Source organism: Schistocerca piceifrons, chromosome 8, assembly GCF_021461385.2.
Source record: "Schistocerca piceifrons isolate TAMUIC-IGC-003096 chromosome 8, iqSchPice1.1, whole genome shotgun sequence".
NCBI classification, from domain to species: Eukaryota; Metazoa; Arthropoda; class Insecta; order Orthoptera; family Acrididae; genus Schistocerca; species Schistocerca piceifrons.
In genome coordinates, this window is record NC_060145.1 from 56,507,871 (window position 1) to 56,527,071 (window position 19,201).

The 19,201-nt window shown below is 43.8% G+C and overlaps 1 protein-coding gene across 2 annotated transcripts in view; it reads left to right on the plus strand.

Annotated features, from left to right (window-relative positions):
* The first annotated feature begins 1,527 nt into the window (after positions 1-1,527).
* The window catches only part of LOC124711336 (fatty acyl-CoA reductase wat-like), a 273,938-nt gene continuing 256,264 nt past the window's right edge, over positions 1,528-19,201 (plus strand). For both annotated transcript variants that reach the window (XM_047241370.1, XM_047241371.1), the window contains exon 1: positions 1,528-1,626. The gene's annotated coding sequence lies outside the window, so the exon portion shown is untranslated. The remainder of the gene's footprint in view (positions 1,627-19,201) is intronic.

Below are 19,201 nucleotides of genomic sequence, written 5' to 3' on the forward strand. Positions count from 1 at the left end.
AACATGTGTGTAACACACATTCAGAAAAAATTGTGAAGTTGAGAACTCAGAGTAGTCTATTGTATATGAACACATCTGTATTTTGTATTGTAATATGTCACTTTTTTATTCACTCAATCCAATATTTATAACAATTAACAACATTTATAAACCGATGCCTTAGTTAAAATACATAAACCATTTTGAAAGTTGTAATTTTTCGTCAGTAAACTTATTTACTACCTGTGGGCTCGCCGAACCCCCTCCCCCCCCCCCCCCTCCCTTAGGCATCCAAGTTAGAAAAAAAGGCTTGGGCGCTCTAGGGTTAATACCTTCAGCTGTTGACAGGCGTTGATATATATCAACGGGGACAGGTGAAAATGTGTGCCCCGACTGGGACTCGAACCCGGGATCTCCTGCTTACATGGCAGACGCTCTCTCCATCTGAGCCGTCGAGGGTACGGTGGATAGTGCGACTGCAGGGACTATCTCGCGCACGCCTCCTGCGAGACCCACATTCTCACCTTGTATGTCCACACGCTACATTCGTAGTGTCCCACCCCAACGCACTCATTACTCGTGGAAGACATTCTTACCAAGTCCCGTAAGAGTTCGGGGAATATGTGTGCATCCGCACAATGGTCATGTTCGGCTCTTTGGAGACAATTTGCAGCCATTCGTGGTCTTCGTGTTCCCATGACAATTCCCCGTGTCACCGTGACATAATTGTTGGCGATTTGTTTGAAGAACATTCTGGACAATTCGAACGAATGAGTTGGTAACTCAGATCGCCTGACATGAATCCCATCGAACACTTGTGGGACATAATCGAGAGGTTATTTCGTATACAAAAACCTGCTCCGCTAACACTTCCGCAATTCACGGCTGTAGAAACAGGATGGCTCAATATTTCTGCAGGAAAATTCCGGCGACGTTTTGAGTCCACGTCAGGTCGAGTTGCTGCCCCACGCCGGGCAAGTTCCTAAACGGTGTAGGAGGTATTCCACGACATTTCTTGCCGAGTTCAGTCTGAAAGCGATTCTACGGACACTCTGCCAAGCGTACGCAGCTCGTGGTCGTGCGGTAGCGTTCTCGCTTCCCGCGCCCAGGTTCCCGGGTTCGATTCCCGGCAGGGTCAGGGATTCTCTCTGCCTCGTTATGACTGGGTGTTGTGTGGTGTCCTTAGGTTAGTTAGGTTTAAGTAGTTCTAAGTTCTAGGGGACTGATGACCATAGCTGTTAAGTCCCATATGGCTCAGAACCATTTGAACTCTGCGAAGCACCTGTCAGTAGCAAAACAACAGTGTAGATACAGAAGTTAAGCGCCGCACCACGTATAATTTTTGGGGAATTTCCCTGGTCGACGCAAGGTGGATGCTGTGAGCGTTACGTAAAGAGTCTGCCTGATCTCGCCAGTATTATTCCTCGTCAGGCTAAGTGAGCGAATGCCCCTGGATCGTGCAGCGGAACGCGGTGGGGGCGGAGCAGCTACGCCCCCCTGTGGCTACGCGGCCCGGCAGGTGGGGGCCGTGTAAATACCGGTGCGCGGCTCTCGCCTCGCTAGTCGGCGCACAGTGCACTCGACGCCGCTGACCACAGCCGCGCGCGACGGGCTCCCACCTACCAGCACAGCGGAGACCTCCTGCAGGTACGGTACGGCGGCGGCTGCGCTGCGGGCAATGGCCACGGGCGCTTAGCACACCTCTGTGCTTCTACATCTACATCCACACGATTACTCTGCAATTCACATTTAAGTGCTTGGCAGAGGGTTCTTCGAACCACAATCATACTATCTCTCTACCATTCCACTCCCGAACAGCGAGCGGGAAAAACGAACACCTAAACCTTTCTGTTAGAGCTCTGATTTCTCTTATTTTATTTTGATGATCATTCCTACCTCTGTAGGTTGGGCTCAACAAAATATTTTCGCATTCGAAAGAGAAAGCTGGTGACTGAAATTTCGTAAATAGATCTCGCCGCGACGAAAAACGTCTTTGCTTTAATGACTTCCATCCCAACTCGCGTATCATATCTGCCACACTCTCTCCCCTATTACGTGATAATACAAAACGAGCTGCCCTTTTTTGCACCCTTTCGATGTCCTCCGTCAATCCCACCTGGTAAGGATCCCACACCGCGCAGCAATATTCTAACAGAGGACGGACGAGTGTAGTGTAAGCGGTCTCTTTAGTAGACTTGTTGCATCTTCTAAGAGTCCTGCCAATGAAACGCAACCTTTGGCTCGCCTTCCCCACAATATTGTCTATGTGGTCTTTCCAACTGAAGTTGTTCGTAATTTTAACACCCAGGTACTTAGTTGAATTGACAGCCTTGAGAATTGTATTATTTATCGAGTAATCGAATTCCAACGGATTTCTTTTGGAACTCATGTGGATCACCTCACACTTTTCGTCATTTAGCGTCAACTGGCACCTGCCACACCATACACCAATCTTTTCTAAATCACTTTGCAACTAATACTGTTTTTAGCGTGACCTTACTAGACGGTAAATTACAGCATCATCTGCGAACAACCTAAGAGCTGCTCAGATTGTCACCCAGGTCATTTAAATAGATCAGGAACAGCAGAGGTCCCATGACGCTTCCCTGGGGAACACCTGATATCACTTCAGTTTTAATCGACGATTTGCCGTCTATTACTACGAACTGCGACCTTCCTGACAGGAAATCACGAATCCAGTCGCATAACTGAGACGATACCCCTTAGGCCCGCAGCTTGATTAAAAGTCGCTTGTGAGGAACGGTGTCAAAAGCTTTCCGGAAATCTAGAAACACGGAATCAACTTGAGATCCCCTGTCGATAGAGGCTTGCTCAGGGATGGTCTTTACCATGCTCCGCCGTTACCCACGTAATTTCTAACTGTTCTGAAGTCATCGGGGATAAATCGACAAGGAGCACAATGACCAGACTGGTATTCCCGTTGTGGTCTTTAGTGTGAGGTAGGTCTCCACTCTATTGTAACCAGTGTAATCCTCTTCACCTCTACATAACTACTGCAGACTGCAGCCACTTTGTCCTATTTTCTGTATTGCAGCATTGGTCTCCCCCTACAGTTTTTACCTCGCGCAATTTCCCTCTGTACCAAACTCACGATTTATTTATGTCTCAGGATGTGTGTTGCCAACCGATCCCCTCTCGTGGTCAGTTTACTTACTTTTTTACTTATTTTTTTTCCAAGTTGTCTCATCAGTTTCTTTTCCCTCTGTGCAGTGCTCCCTCATTCGTTACTCGTTCTTCTAATCTTATCTTCAGCTTTAATCTGTAGCACAGTATTTCAATTTTCTTCTTCTTATCCGCAACGTTTACAGTTTAGTTTCACTTCCGTTCAACGCTACACTCACGACTAACACCTTCATAAAAGACTTCCTCATGTTTAAATGTTCAAATGTGTGTGAAATCTTATGGGACTTAACTGCTAAGATCATCAGTCCCTAAGCTTACACTACTTAACCTAAATTATCCTAAGGACAAACACACACATCCATGCCAGAGGGAGGACTCGAACCTCCGCCGGGATCAGCCGCACAGTCCATGACTGCAGTGCCTTAGACCGGTCGGCTATCCTCATGTTTAAATTTGTATTCAGTATTAACAAATTTCACTTCTTCAGGAACACTTTTATCGCTGTTGCAACTCTGCATTTTATATCCTCTCCACTTTATCCCTCGTCACTTATTTTGCTGCCCAAATATGAAAAACCTTATTTACGGCTTTTAGCGTCTGATTTAGTAATATTATCACCTCACCAAAGCATAATTTAATGGGGCTTCACTCAGTTACATTTCTATTAATTTCGTTAATGATTATTTCATGATTTCTTTTCGAGACACTATCCCTTCTATTCAGCTGTTAATGCAAGGTGTATTCCGTCTCCGACGGATTTATAGTGCCATTGGCAAAGGTACTTTCTTTTTGTTTCTTCTCCCTGAACGCCGCCCGCGATGACCGAGCGGTTCTAGGCGCTTCAGTCCGGAACCGCACGAGTACTACGGTCGCAGGTTCGAATCCTACCTCGGGCATGGATGTGTGTGATGTCCTTAGGTTAGTTAGGTTTAAGTAGTTCTAGGTGACTGATGAACTCAGATGTTAAGACCCATAGTGCTCAGAGCCATTTGAACCATTTTCTCCCTGGACTCTAATCACTTATCCAAGATTCTTTTCCTGTCTGCTCAGTGTATTGCAGATGTAAGAAGCAACTTATACGACAGGAAGGCAGTAAATCTTAGTGAATCTCGATTGCAGCCCATCACTTGTGTAGCTCAATCTGAACACTCGGTAAGCAGCAAAGGAAACTAAGAAGAAATTTCGGAAAGGAAGTACAGTTCTGGGAGAGTCAGTTAAGACTTTGGAATTGGATACGACATTGTGATCCTGTCAGAGATGGCTAAGAACGTGGAAGATCAGATAAACGAACCTCATATTGTTTTAAAGTGATATTATGTTGGTTCAAAAGTTCGTAGTCTTTTTGTTTTGTTTGTTGGCTATTTTATTTGTAGCTCACTGTTACTATTTGAGTTCACATATTGTTATCTTGTCATTCGGAGACAGTAAGCAGAGATTTGGACGCTAGAAAATGGAGTGCCAAGTGGAAAAATCGGAACATTTCTTACATATTCTTCTGTTTAGTTCAGTAGAGGGGTGACAGAAGCGGAATCAGCCAGAGACATTTGCGCCGTTGGGTTGGGGTGATTTGGGGGAAGAGACCAAACAGCGAGGTCATCGGTCTCATCGGGTTAGGGAAGGAAGTCGGCAGTGCCCTGTCAGATGGACCATCCCAGCAATCGCCAGAAGCGCTTTAGGGAAATAACGGAAAACCTAAATCAGGATAGCCGGACGCAGGATTGAACCGTCGTCCTCCCGAATGCGAGTCCAGTGTGCTAGCCACTGGGCTACCTCGCTCGGTCATTTGCGCCGTGTGTGGGGATAATGCCGTTGAAGAGCGAAATGGTTTTCTCTTTTTAAGAAGGATTGTTTTGACATTAGTGGCTCTCCACGTTCAGGTAGACCTTCGAAGTTTAAAAATGAGATCGTTGAAACGCATTACTACATCACGATCAACGTCAATTCACTGGAGAACTGGCAAATGAACTGTAATCATTCTACCACCGTGCGACATGCATGCAATGGGGAAGGTTCAAAAGTCGACTCGTGTATGGTCACCGCATGCTCTAATCCAAAATCACAAAATTCGGAGGGTGGCTGCATGTACATCCCTGCTTGCTCATCATCAATCGGCTCGTAAACAGCACCGACCATTCCTGTCCCGCACCGTTAGGAGAAATGATATCTTTAGTATAACAAAAGGAAAAGAAAGGATGGTTGAGCCAAAACAAAACAGCAATTCTCCATAAAAAGACCTAATGGCGTGTCGTCGAGGGTACTTTCGGTACCACTATCTGATCCCTCCAACCCTGTTCCACTCGCGAATAGCGCGCGGGAAGAACGATTTTCGGTAAGCCTCTGTATTGGTTCAAATTTCTCGAATTTACTCTCCGTGGTCATTACGCGAGATGTATGTCGGGGGAAGTAATATGTTGTCTGACTCCTCCTGAAGAGTGCTGTCCTGAAATTTCGATAGTAAATCTCTCCGTGATGCACAAAGCCTGTTTTGTAACGTCTGCTAGTGGAGTTTGTTTAGGATCTCAGTAACGCTCTCTCGCCAGCTAAACGATCCCGTGACGAAGCGCTCCGCTCTTCGTTGGATCTTATCTATCTCATCTATCAGTCCTACCTGGCAGGGATCCAAGATAGATCAACAGTACTCAAGAATCTGGCGAGCAAGCGCCTTATAAGCCACTTCTTTCGTGGATGAGTTACATTTCCTTAAGATTATTCCGATGAATCTGAGTCTGGTGTCTGCTTCATATGGTCATTCCACTTTAGGTCGCTCTGGATAGTTACGCCTAGATCTTTTACGGCAGACGCTGTCTCCAGCCGTTTGTCATCAATTCTCTCAGTACACCAGCTCATCCTGGTGGAACAGTGACGGTGTGGTGTACTACCAATTGCTTCCCCGAGGGGTAACCATCACTAATGACATTTATTGTCAACAGCTGAGACGACTTGCAAGAACAACGACCAACAAGACTGAAGTGGTGCTACTCAACGATAACGCCCGCACACATTCTGAGAAACTGACAAAAAGCACTATACGGGATTTAGGTTGGGAATTCATTCCTCACCCACCTTATTCATCTGACCTTGCGCCCTCAGATTTTCGCCTTTTCCACTCCCTGTCGAACAACCACCAAATAACTTCCTTTCCGCACGAAAATGTGCCTGGACGAGTTCTTCGCCTCATAACCACGTGATTTCTAGTCACGGAATCGCAAAGCTACCCCAGGGTTGGCGGGCTGTTGTAAATAGTGAAGGAGAACATGTTATATTGATGACCACAGTTTCCGTTATGTGTATGTGTTGTTTTTATTAAATTTATGAAAAAACGCTACGAACGTATGCACCAACTCGATATTAGGGGGACCGGAAAGAAATGTATTTTTTTTTTCATTACATTCAAACGATGAATTGTTAACATGTGCCGGCCGCGGTGGCCGAGCGGCTATAGGCGCTTCAGTCCGGAGCCGCCCGACTGCTACGGTCGCAGGTTCGAATCCTGCCTCGGGCATGGATGTGTGTGATGTCCTTAGGTTAGTTAGGTTTAAGTACTTCTAAGTTCTAGGGGACTGAAGACCTCAGATGTTAAGTGCCATAGTGCTCAGAGCCATTTGAATCATTTGTTAACACGTTTTTATTTTTAGTAAATAACGTAATCAACTTCATTAACTACCTTTTGGCATCTGGTATGCAAATTTGTAAAGCCAGACTGATATAAGTCAATGTATTTTGGAGCAAAAAATTTCCGGAGAAAGCATTTTGAACGTCATCCTAATTTTTCACAGTTTACGCCACTTGGCAAGAGATCGAAATAAATGGGAATCCGATAGTGCAGCATCGGGCGAGTATGGTGGGTGAGGCAACCCGTCCCACGCTAATTCATCATTTCCAGGGTTTGTCTGCTGCAGTGCTGTCTTGCGTTGTCATGATGAAAAATAACGCCTTTTCTGTTGACTATCGCTGGGCAATTTTCGGTTAAAGATTGCTCGAAATGTATTCGCAGTTGCGAATACGAATTACCACCGACAAGGGAATGAGACGGCAATTAAAATTTCTGCAGGGAGCAGACTCGAAACCGGATTTCCCGTTTTTCGCAAGCGGCCGCCTTAAATCGCTTGGGCTATCCAGGCACGACTCACGGCATGCTTGTCTGAAGGAACAATGCATCTTTCTTCTTAACAACTCAGGCACTGCAACATCGTATTCATCTGCCTATATTAGGCAGCGACTTTCAATTAAAAGTGACCTCCCCTGTACAAGTGTTACGCAATATCTGTACGAGTACAGGCTGTGACGCAGCAACGACAAAACATGGAAGTTTGAGTCTGGCATTGAGTCTTGCACGGACAGCCGAACCGGTTAAGGCGGCCGCTCACGTGAAGCGAGAAATTCAGGTTCGAGTTCCGGTCAGGTACAAATATTCCTTGTCGTCATTCCTTTATCGTATTCGTAACGGCGAATACATTTCACGCATTTCATAACGGCTGTAGTCGCCGCATGGCATCATTGTTCTTACGAACACTGGCACTGCAATATAGAAATTAAAAACTGATTTACTCGACCCAGTTGTTCACAGTCAAGGCAGAATTAACAGTTTGTCCAAGTTTCAGCACTTCAAAATGAACGACACGGGGAATACTCTACCAAACGTACCAAAACACCTTTTTGGCGTGTAAACGTGGCTTAGCTGTACTTTGTGGCGATTCGTTAGGACACTGATTTTTGCGTTTTGGATTCTCATAGAGGACCGATTTTTCACATCCAGTGATCAAGCGATCAAACACGGCTTCTACATTGTGCCGCTGAAGCAATAAGTTGCACGTGGTGGATCGGTTTCCGCTGTTTGTCTTTAGCAGCGTGTTGCAAATGTTCTTGGGTGGTCGACCAGGGCTGGTTCGCCTTCGTGATCGATACGAGTTGGAAAGATCAAACTCACCGGATCTGAACTTAAAAAACCACGTTTGACATTTTGAACGACTAATGCACTTGGGCAAGTATTGCGAATGTTTTTGATAGCAACTGTTGCGTTAGTAACTTTGCGAAAGGCAAAAATCAGTCGGTGCCGGATATGAACCTCTTTTTGTATTTGGCTGTCCGCTTTATCGTAAACTGAAAAAATTACTTACTTACAAGTAAACAGGTCCCTCCAGCCTCAAAACTGCCTTTGGCGTGCCTTTGAACCACACAATGAGCTGATAAATAACAGATGAGTATCTACATGTGTAGAAACGACATTATATTCTGGTCCCCCTAACATTGGATCCACTTATTGCATTCTAGTATTGGTCTCCCTCCCCACCCCCCTTCCAAGTTTTACACCACACCGTTTCTTTCGTTACCAAACTGACATTTCCTTCATGCCTCAGGGTGCTAGAATTGGTAAGGGGATAAAAATTGTAGAGGAAGAGTATGGTTTGAATTCAGTAAGCAAAACGGATGAAAGGTGTATTTGTGTGTATTTGTTATGATGATGTGAAAGCACTTTCGTAAGATAAACTGGACTGGAGAGCTACATTAAACCTGTTTTCATAAAGATGAATACAACAGCAACACATCCAATTGCTCGAGAACACGCCGTATATCTTGTGCTCCAAACTGTATCCCAATTATGCATTCTTCGCATAAACACACCAGTGTCAATCGTAAAAGATAGAATTCTAGGATCTACTAAGGATCACCCCCCATGAACCATGGACCTTGCCGTTGGTGGGGAGGCTTGCGTGCCTCAGCGATACAGATAGCCGTACCGTAGGTGCAACCACAACGGAGGGGTATCTGTTGAGAGGCCAGACAAACGTGTGATTCCTGAAGAGGGGCAGCAGCCTTTTCAGTAGTTGCAAGGGCAACAGTCTGGATGACTGACTGATCTGGCCTTGTAACAATACCCAAAACGGCCTTGCTGTGCTGGTACTGCGAACGGCTGAAAGCAAGGGGAAACTACAGCCGTAATTTTTCCCGAGGGCATGCAGCTTTACTGTATGATTAAATGATGATGGCATCCTCTTGGGTAAAATATTCCGGAGGTAAAATAGTCCCCCATTCGGATCTCCGGGCGGGGATTACTCAAGAGGATGTCGTTATCAGGAGAAAGAAAACTGGCGTTCTACGGATCGGAGCGTGGAATGTCAGATCACTTAATCGGGCAGGTAGGCTAGAAAATTTAAAAAGGGAAATGGATAGGTTAACGTTAGATATAGTGGGAATTAGTGAAGTTCGGTGGCAGGAGGAACAAGACTTCTGGTCAGATGACTACACCTACATATACATTTATACTCCGCAAGCTACCCAAAGGTGTGTGGCGGAGGGCATTTTCCGTGCCACTGTCATTACCTCCCTTTCCTGTTCCAGTCGCGTATGGTTCGCGGGAAGAACGACTGTCTGAAAGCCTCCGTACGCGCTCTAATCTCTCTAATTTTACATTCGTGATCTCCTCGGGAGGTATAAGTAGGGGAAAGCAATATATTCGATACCTCATCCAGAAACGCACGCTCTCGAAACCTGGCGAGCAAACTACACCGCGATGTAGAGCGCCTCTCTTGCAGAGTCTGCCACTTGAGTTTATTAAACATCTCCGTAACGCTATCACGGTTACCAAATAACCCTGTGACGAAACGCGCCGCTCTTCTTTGGATCTTCTCGATCTCCTCCGTCAAACCGACCTGGTACGGATCCCACACTGATGAGCAATACTCAAGTATAGGTCGAACGAGTGTTTTGTAAGCCACCTCCTTTTTTGATGGACTACATTTTCTAAGCACTCTCTCAATGAATCTCAACCTGGTACCCGTGTTACCAACAATTAATTTCATATGATCATTCCACTTCAAATCGTTCCGCACGCATACTCCCAGATATTTTACAGAAGTAACTGCTACCAGTGTTTGTTCCGCTATCATATAATCATACAATAAAGGATCCTTCTTTCTATGTATTCGCAATACATTACATTTGTCTATGTTAAGGGACAGTTGCCATTCCCTGCACCATGTGCCTATCCGCTGCAGATCATCCTGCATTTCGCTACAATTTTCTAATGCTGCAACTTCTCTGTATACTACAGCATCATCCGCGAAAAGCCGCATGGAACTTCCGACACAATCTACTAGGTCATTTATATATATTGTGAAAAGCAATGGTCCCATAACACTCCCTGTGGCACGCCAGAGGTTACTTTAACGTCTGTAGACGTCTCTCCATTTATAACAACATGCTGTGTTCTGTTTGCTAAAAACTCTTCAATCCAGCCACACAGCTGGTCTCATATTCCGTAGGCTCTTACTTTGTTTATCAGGCGACAGTGCGGAACTGTATCGAACGCCTTCCGAAAGTCAAGAAAAATAGCATCTACCTGGGAGCCTGTATCTAATATTTTCTGGGTCTCATGAACAAATAAAGCGAGTTGGGTCTCACACGATCGCTGTTTCTGGAATCCATGTTGATTCCTACAGAGTAGATTCTGGGTTCCAGAAACGACATGATACTCGAGCAAAAAACATGTTCTAAAATTCTACAACAGATCGACGTCAGAGATATAGGTCTATAGTTTTGCGCATCTGCTCGACGACCCTTCTTGAAGACTGGGACTACCTGTGCTCTTTTCCAATCATTTGGAACCCTCCGTTCCTCTAGAGACTTGCGGTACACGGCTGTTAGAAGGGGGGCAAGTTCTTTCGCGTACTCTGTGTAGAATCGAATTGGTATCCCGTCAGGTCCAGTGGACTTCCTCTATTGAGTGCTTCCAGTTGCTTTTCTATTCCTTGGACACTTATTTCGATGTCAGCCATTTTTTAGTTTGTGCGAGGATATAGAGAAGGAATTGCAGTGCGGTCTTCCTCTGTGAAACAGCTTTTGAAAAAGGTGTTTAGTATTTCAGCTTTACGCGTGTCATCCACTGCTTCAATGCCATCATCATCCCGGAGTGTCTGGATATGCTGTTTCGAGCCACTTACCGATTTAACGTAAGACCAGAACTTCCTAGGATTTTCTGTCAAGTCGGTACATAGAATTTTACTTTCGAATACACTGAACGCTTCAGGCATAGCCCTCCTTACGCTAACTTTGACATCGTTTAGCTTCTGTTTGTCTGAGAGGTTTTGGCTCGTTTAAACTTGGAGTGAAGCTCTCTTTGCTTTCGCAGTAGTTTCCTAACTTTGTTGTTGTACCACGGTGGGTTTTTCCCGTCCCTCACAGTTTTACTCGGCACGTACCTGTCTAAAACGCATTTTACGATTGCCTTGAACTTTTTCCATAAACACTCAACATTGTCAGTGTCGGAACAGAAATTTTCGTTTTGATCTGTTAGGTAGTCTGAAATCTGCCTTCTATTACTCTTGCTAAACAGATAAACCTTCCTCCCTTTTTTTATATTCCTATTAACTTCCATATTCAGGGATGCTGCAACGGCCTTATGATCACTGATTCCCTGTTCTGCACTTACAGAGTCGAAAAGTTCGGGTCTGTCTGTTATCAGTAGGTCCAAGATGTTATCTCCACGAGTCGGTTCTCTGTTCAATTGCTCGAGGTAATTTTCGGATAGTGCACTCAGTATAATGTCACTCGATGCTCTGTCCCTACCACTCGTCCTAAACATCTGAGTGTCCCAGTCTATATCTGGTAAGTTGAAATCTCCACCTAAGACTATAACATGCTGAGGAAATTTATGTGAATGTATTTCAAATTTTCTCTCAGTTGTTCTGCCACTAATGCTGCTGAGTCGGGAGGTCGGTAAAAGGAGCCAATTACTATCCTAGCTCGGTTGTTCAGTGTAGCCTCCACCCATAATAATTCACAGGAACTATCCACTTCTACTTCACTACTTGATAAACTACTACTAACAGCGACGAACACTCCATCACCGGTTGTATGCAATCTATCCTTTCTAAACACCGTCTGTGCCTTTGTAAAAATTTCGGCACAGTTTATCTCTGGCTTAAGCCAGCTTTCTGTACCTATAACGATTTCAGCTTCGGTGCTTTCTATCAGCGCTTGAAGTTCTGGTACTTTACCAACGCAGCTTCGAGAGTTGACAATTACAATTCCGATTGCTGCTTGGTCCCCGCATGTCCTGACTTTGCCCCGCACCCGTTGAGGCTGTTGCCCTTTCTGTACTTGCCCAAGGCCATCTAACCTAAAAAACCGCCCAGCCCACGCCACACAACCCCTGCTACCCGTGTAGCCGCTTGTTGCGTGTAGTGGACTCCTGACCTATCCAGCGGAACCCGAGACCCCACCACCCTATGGCGCAAGTCGAGGAATCTGCAGCCCACACGGTTGCAGAACCGTCTCAGCCTCTGATTCAGACCCTCCACTCGGCTCTGTACCAAAGGTCCGCAGTCAGTCCTGTCGACGATGCTGCAGATGGTGAGCTCTGCTTTCATCCCACTAGCGAGACTGGCAGTCTTCACCAAATCAGGTAGCCGCCGGAAGCCAGAGAGGATTTCCTCCGATCCATAGCGACACATCATTGGTGCCGACATGAGCGACCACCTGCAGATGGGTGCACCCTGTGCCCTTCATGGCATCCGGAAGGACCCTTTCCACATCTGGAATGACTCCCCCCGGTATGCACACGGAGTGCACATTGGTTTTCTTCCCCTCTCTTGCTGCCATTTCCCTAAGGGGCCCCATTACGCGCCTGACGTTGGAGCTCCCAACTACCAGTAAGCCCACCCTCTGCGACCGCCCGGATCTTGCAGACTGAGGGGCAACCTCTGGAACAGGACAAGCAGCCATGTCAGGCCGAAGATCAGTTTTCAGCCTGAGACAGAGCCTGAAACCGGTTCGTCAGACAAACTGGAGAGGCCTTCCGTTCAGCCCTCTGGAATGTCTTTCGCCCCCTGCCACACCTTGAGACGACCTCCCACTCTACCACAGGTGAGGGATCAGCCTTAATGCGGGCAGTATCCCGGGCAACCACAGTCGTAGTCTGATCGGGGGATGCGTGGGACGAGCTGACAGTCCCCGGCAATCCCCCATCCGGACCCCCACAGTGATGCCCATTGGCAACAGCCCCAAGCTGTGTGACCGAAGCCAACACTGCCTGAAGCTGGGAGCGAAGGGATGCCAACTCAGCCTGCATCCGAACACAGCAGTTGCAGTCCCTATCCATGCTAAAAACTGTTTTGCAAAGAACGTCTGAACTAATCTACAGAGAGCGCAAACAAATCGACAAAATTTAAACGGTTATTAAAATACAAGATTGCCTAGAAAATGCAGTAATGCTGCTACTTGCGCACTGCTGACACTGCTCGGCGGCGGAAGGAGACTACGAGAATTTACACTATTCAGGTACTAAAACGCGATGCTACAACTCTCAAATACTATGATACGCCCGAAATTTACGAATTAAACAATGCAAGTACCCAAAACACGCAAAGAAATTAAGAATTAAACTATGTAACAAATGAGTGAGCTAGGAGTATACGACTTGCTGCTGCAGCTGCTTATCCAACGGCGGCAGGGAGCACACTGACTGTGACCAACCGACACTGGCCGTTCAAAACAAAAACAGAAGACAAACGACTACGCGACTACAGGGTTATACACACAAAATCAAATAGGGGTAATGCAGGAATAGGTTTAATAATGAATAGGAAAATAGGAGTGCGGGTAAGCTACTACAAACAGAATAGTGAACGCATTATTGTGGCCAAGATAGACACGAAGCCCACACCTACTACAGTAGTACAAGTTTATATGCCAACTAGCTCTGCAAATGACGAAGAAATTGAAGAAATGTATGATGAAATAAAAGAAATTATTCAGATAGTGAAGGGTGACGAAAATTTAATAGTCATGGGTGACTGGAAAAGGGAGAGAAGGAGACGTAGTAGGTGAATATGGATTGGGGCTAAGAAATGAAACAGGATGCCGCCTGGTAGAATTTTTCACAGAGCGCAACTTAATCATAGCTAACACTTGGTTTAAGAATCATGAAAGAAGGTTGTATTCATGGAAGAACCCTGGAGATACTAAAAGGTATCAGATAGATTACATAATGGTAAGACAGAGATTTAGGAATCAGGTTTTAAATTGTAAGACATTTCCAGGGATAGATGTGGACTCTGACCACAATCTATTGGTTATGACCTGTAGATTAAAACTGAAGAAACTGCAGAAAGGTGAGAACTTAAGGAGATGGGACCTAGATAAACTGAAAGAACCAGACGTTGAACAGAGTTTCAGGGAAAGCATAAGGGAACAATTGACGGGAATGGGGGAAAGAAATACAGTAGAAGAAGAATGGGTAGCTTTGAGGGATGAAGTAGTGAAGGCAGCAGAGAATCAAGTAGGTAAAAAGACGAGGGCTAATAGAAATCCTTGGGTAACAGAAGAAATATTGAATTTAATTGATGAAAGGAGAAAATGTAAAAATGCAGTAAATGAAGCAGCCATAAAGGAATACAAACGTCTCAAAAATGAGATCGACAGGAAGTACAAAATGGCTAAGCAGGGATGGCTAGAGGACAAATGTAAAGATGTAGAGGCTTATCTCACTAGGGCAGGATAGATACTGCCTACAGGAAAATTAAAGAGACCTTTGGAGATAAGAGAACCACTTGTATGAACATCAAGAGCTCAGATTGAAACCAAGTTCTAAGCAAAGAAGGGAAAGCAGAAAGGTGGAAGTAGTATATAGAGGGTCTATACAAGGGCGATGTACTTGAGGACAATATTATGGAAATGGAAGAGGATGTAGATGAAGATGAAATGGGAGATGCGATACTGCGTGAAGAGTTTGACAGAGCACTGAAAGACCTGAGTCGAAACAAGGCCCCGGGAGTAGACAACATTCCATTGGAACTACTGACGGCCTTGGGAGAGCCAGTCCTGACAAAACTCTACCATCTGGTGAGCAAGATGTATGAGACAGGCGAAATACCCTCAGACTTCAAGAAGAATATAATAATTCCAATCCCAAAGAAAGTAGGTGTTGATAGATGTGAAAATTACCGAACAATCAGTTTAATAAGCCATAACTGCAAAGTACTAACACGAATTCTTTACAGACGAGTGGAAAAAGTGGTTGAAGCCGACCTCGGGGAAGATCAGTTTCGATTCCGTAGAAATACTGGAACACGTGAGGCAATACTGACCTTACGACTTATCTTAGAAGAAAGGTTAAGGAAAGGCAAACCTACGTTTCTAGCATTTGTAGACTTAGAGAAAGCTTTTGGCAATGTTGACTGGAATACTCTCTTTCAAATTCTGAAGGTGGCAGGGGTAAAATACAGGGAGCGAAAGGCTATTTACAGTTTGTACAGAAACCAGATGGCAGTTATAAGAGTCGAGGGACATGAAAGGGAAGCAGTGGTTGGGAAGGGAGTAAGACAGGGTTGTAGCCTCTCCCCGATGTTATTCAATCTGTATATTGAGCAAGCAGTAAAGGAAACAAAAGAAAAATTCGGAGTAGGTATTAAAATCCATGGAGAAGAAATAAAAACTTTGAGGTTCGCCGATGACATTGCAATTCTGTCAGAGACAGCAAAGGACTTGGAAGAGCAGTTGAATGGAATGGATAGCGTCTTGAAAGGAGGATATAAGATGAACATCAACAAAAGCAAAAAGAGTATAATGGAAAGTAGTCGAATTAAGTCGGGTGATGCTGAGGGAATTAGATTAGGAAATGAGACACTTCAAGTAGTAAAGGAGTTTTGCTATTTGGGGAGCAAAATAACTGATGATGGTCGAAGTGGAGAGGATATAAAATGTAGGCTGGCAATGGCAAAGAAAGCGTTTCAGAAGAAGAGAAATCTGTTAACATCGAGTGTAGATTTAAGTGTCAGGAAGTCGTTTCTGAAAGTACTTGTATGGAGTGTAGCCATGTATGGAAGTGAAACATGGACGATAAATAGTTTGGACAAGAAGAGAATAGAAGCTTTCGAAATGTGGTGCTACAGAAGAATGCTGAAGATCAGATGGGTAGATCACATAACTAATGAGGAAGTATTGAATAGGATTGGGGAGAAGAGGAGTTTGTGGCACAGCTTGACCAGAAGAAGGGACCGGTTGGTAGGACATGTTCTGAGGCATCAAGGGATCACAAATTTAGTATTGGAGGGCAGCGTGGAGGGTAAAAATCGTAGAGGGAGACCAAGAGATGAATACACTAAGCAGATTCAGAAGGATGTGGATTGCAGTAGGTACTGCGAGATGAAGAAGCTTGCACAGGATAGAGTAGCATGGAGAGCTGCATCAGACCAGTCTCAGGACTGAAGACCACAACAACAACAACAACTAAGGATCAAAGCCGACACCTTTAGGTTTCTAGTCTGGCACTCAGACTTTGTTTCTATCCCTTTCTCAGTTTGTTATAATGTTGCGCAAATGACTTGCTTCTGACACTTGATTACTTAAATTTATTTTTCTATAAGAAACACCACTGATTGTCTCAGTTCGTTATTCCTTAAAATTTAGTATAATCGTTTGAGAATGTCTCGAGTTTTTACAATAAAAAAGAACTTTACTTTGTGATTTCTAAAATACCAGCTTTTATGTGAAAGGTTATTGCTAGACACGTTGTTTTAGTTATTTTAGTTGTTGGCAAAAGAAATAATAGTTATTATATTACGGATGTATTTTTCGTTGTGTTACACCTACAAATGTCAGTTTCTCCCTTAACAAGGTGGATGTAAATATTCATACGAAATCTATGGTTTAGAATACGTTCACAGTCATCACATGAGAAACATCATTTCCGCATCATATGCAGACCACACGTGAACCGTTTTTGTGTATTTTCCAACGAGGTTCACAAGATTTATCTACACAAATTAAACCATCAAATTTCGCACAGTTGTGTCAGCATTGTTTATTTTAATTTATTTCAAGCAGTTTTAGACAATGGCACATACGCGCATACGGCTAAGTCAAAATTCAGCAACACGTGGCGAAATTAAATAATGTTTACTTTATGTATAGATAATGAAAACAGTGAAATTTTTACAACTAATATTTGCACTTTTTTATTTTTACAAAAATAAAGACATTGAGAACTGTATCACCCAGAGTTAAGCTTCTCCATAAATTAACAAATTAAGGCAGCAACCAGTTGATAAATACAAACGTGATGTACCATTAAATTGCTGTTTTACATACTCCACTGAATTTATATGCATACTTACAGATCTCATAGTTCAAAGAGCTTATAACTATCCGAAGTAACATGAAATTAACAATTTTGAGTTCTTCATGTAGTGTTTTCACCTTTTTGTTCTTGTTCTTCACTCTCTGATAGACATGGGGGACAACTTCGGCTCTACAGTAATGGCAACTTGAAGAGACTTTTCGTCTCCAAACGTAATGTGCGAGTGGTATCCATTGCAGTTCCCCGATCTGACCAACAAATATACTTGGTAGTGTACTTAAATCCCAACTCCACTATGTTGAAGAGACTAAAGATCAAAGGGAAGCCTTTCCAATCTAACAGGAAAATATGGCCATTGTCGAGAGTTGTGGCTATCCAGTAAAGCCCCTGTGATGCGTCTAAAAAGCAGAATGTATTTTCCGACGTTGAATCCTTTCGCATCAATGACAACATCAGTTTCTTTATGGTATTTTATTATTTTGGCCAAGTCTTTTGCATTCCACTGCCCAAGACTGTCGTTATTCTCATATTTAAGCGGTATTTTCAAGAGAGAATATAAAAAGATAAGGGGAATCGCACACGCTCTGCAACCTTCCCGAATGACAACAGTCCGAAACAAGGAAGTCTACCAACAGATATCAAACATTTCCCAGTTGCAGTGATAGTTCCTGTAACTATTAACCACCAAATAAAACTTTTCGATCCGGAAATACCATGCACAGGGATCTTAAATTGTTATAAATTACTTACGAAATATTACAGTCCTGCCTGTAGAGGCAATATTTATCTCAGGAGTATTAGGTAACTCACACGCCACGATTCATATTAGACTTAGTCTGATTTTCTTGTTCCGTAAACCACAAGTTGTGAAATACCGTGTGGTCTGTAGTACCACTTCTTTCCGCCACAGACGCGGTTCATAAAGGTGTCGAGACTTCCCAATAGCCGAGATCCCTCTAAACGATCCTATATAACGGAAACTTTTTTTTAACATTCTGGTCTTGAATACCTAACGTAAGCTAACTACTTTGCATTTATACCTGTGAGAATCTGTTAAAATCCCAGATGACCTTCAGTTTAACCACTCCTCCCCCTCCGTAGCCCACGAAAGAATCGACACCTCTGTCCCTTTCCCTCTATATAACACTCTCCCACAAAAACTCCCTTCATCTGATTGCTCAGTTCCCACAACTTAATACCGTCAGTCTTTTACTTAAAATCTTCAACGTAAAATCGTCTACTTAAAAAAATCATTTTCAACTATAGTTGTATAGGTTGTAAATTCACTGGGCTGAAGAGCGACAATGTACGTGCGTAGACGGAATAAAAGTGCTTTAATGTTTTCAAAGCTAAACGAAGGGAGATATGTTGCTACATTGAAACTTCTCTGAATTTTAAGTCACGAGTCACGATAAGAAATTTATATATATATATATATATATATATATATATATATATATATATATATATATATATTCGGGATACGAAACGGTCTTCATATGTTCATACTTAACCGTTTTGCAGAAAATCAAATAATGTGCATTGCATAACGCACATGTTGTCCCACAAGCCATTGGAAGCCACAGTTTTTTGTGGGTATAAACCATAGGTCATAATCTATCTGGTCTGAGTATATGACCATTGTTAACTTGCTTCTCGCAATCTATCTGGTCTGAGTATATGACCATTGTTAACTTGCTTCTCGCTGGTTCTGACCACAACGAGGAATTTCTTCCTAATCCATAAGCCCGCAGAGCTATTGATCTTCACATAAAACACCGATTACCGGGCACTCAAGAAAAGTTATATTGTCTATTATACTACGTATCAGGACTGAGGCAGAGAACTAGAGATCTGACTGACATTAATATGTTGCGTAGTTCTGAATCAGTTTCTGCATCCTCCTATGAGTTTTCTGGTAGCCAAACAGTAGGAACATGTTTTCGCGAGGGCCTTTCACTTGATCAGCAAGTAGAGGAAAAATTGACAGCTGACAATCAA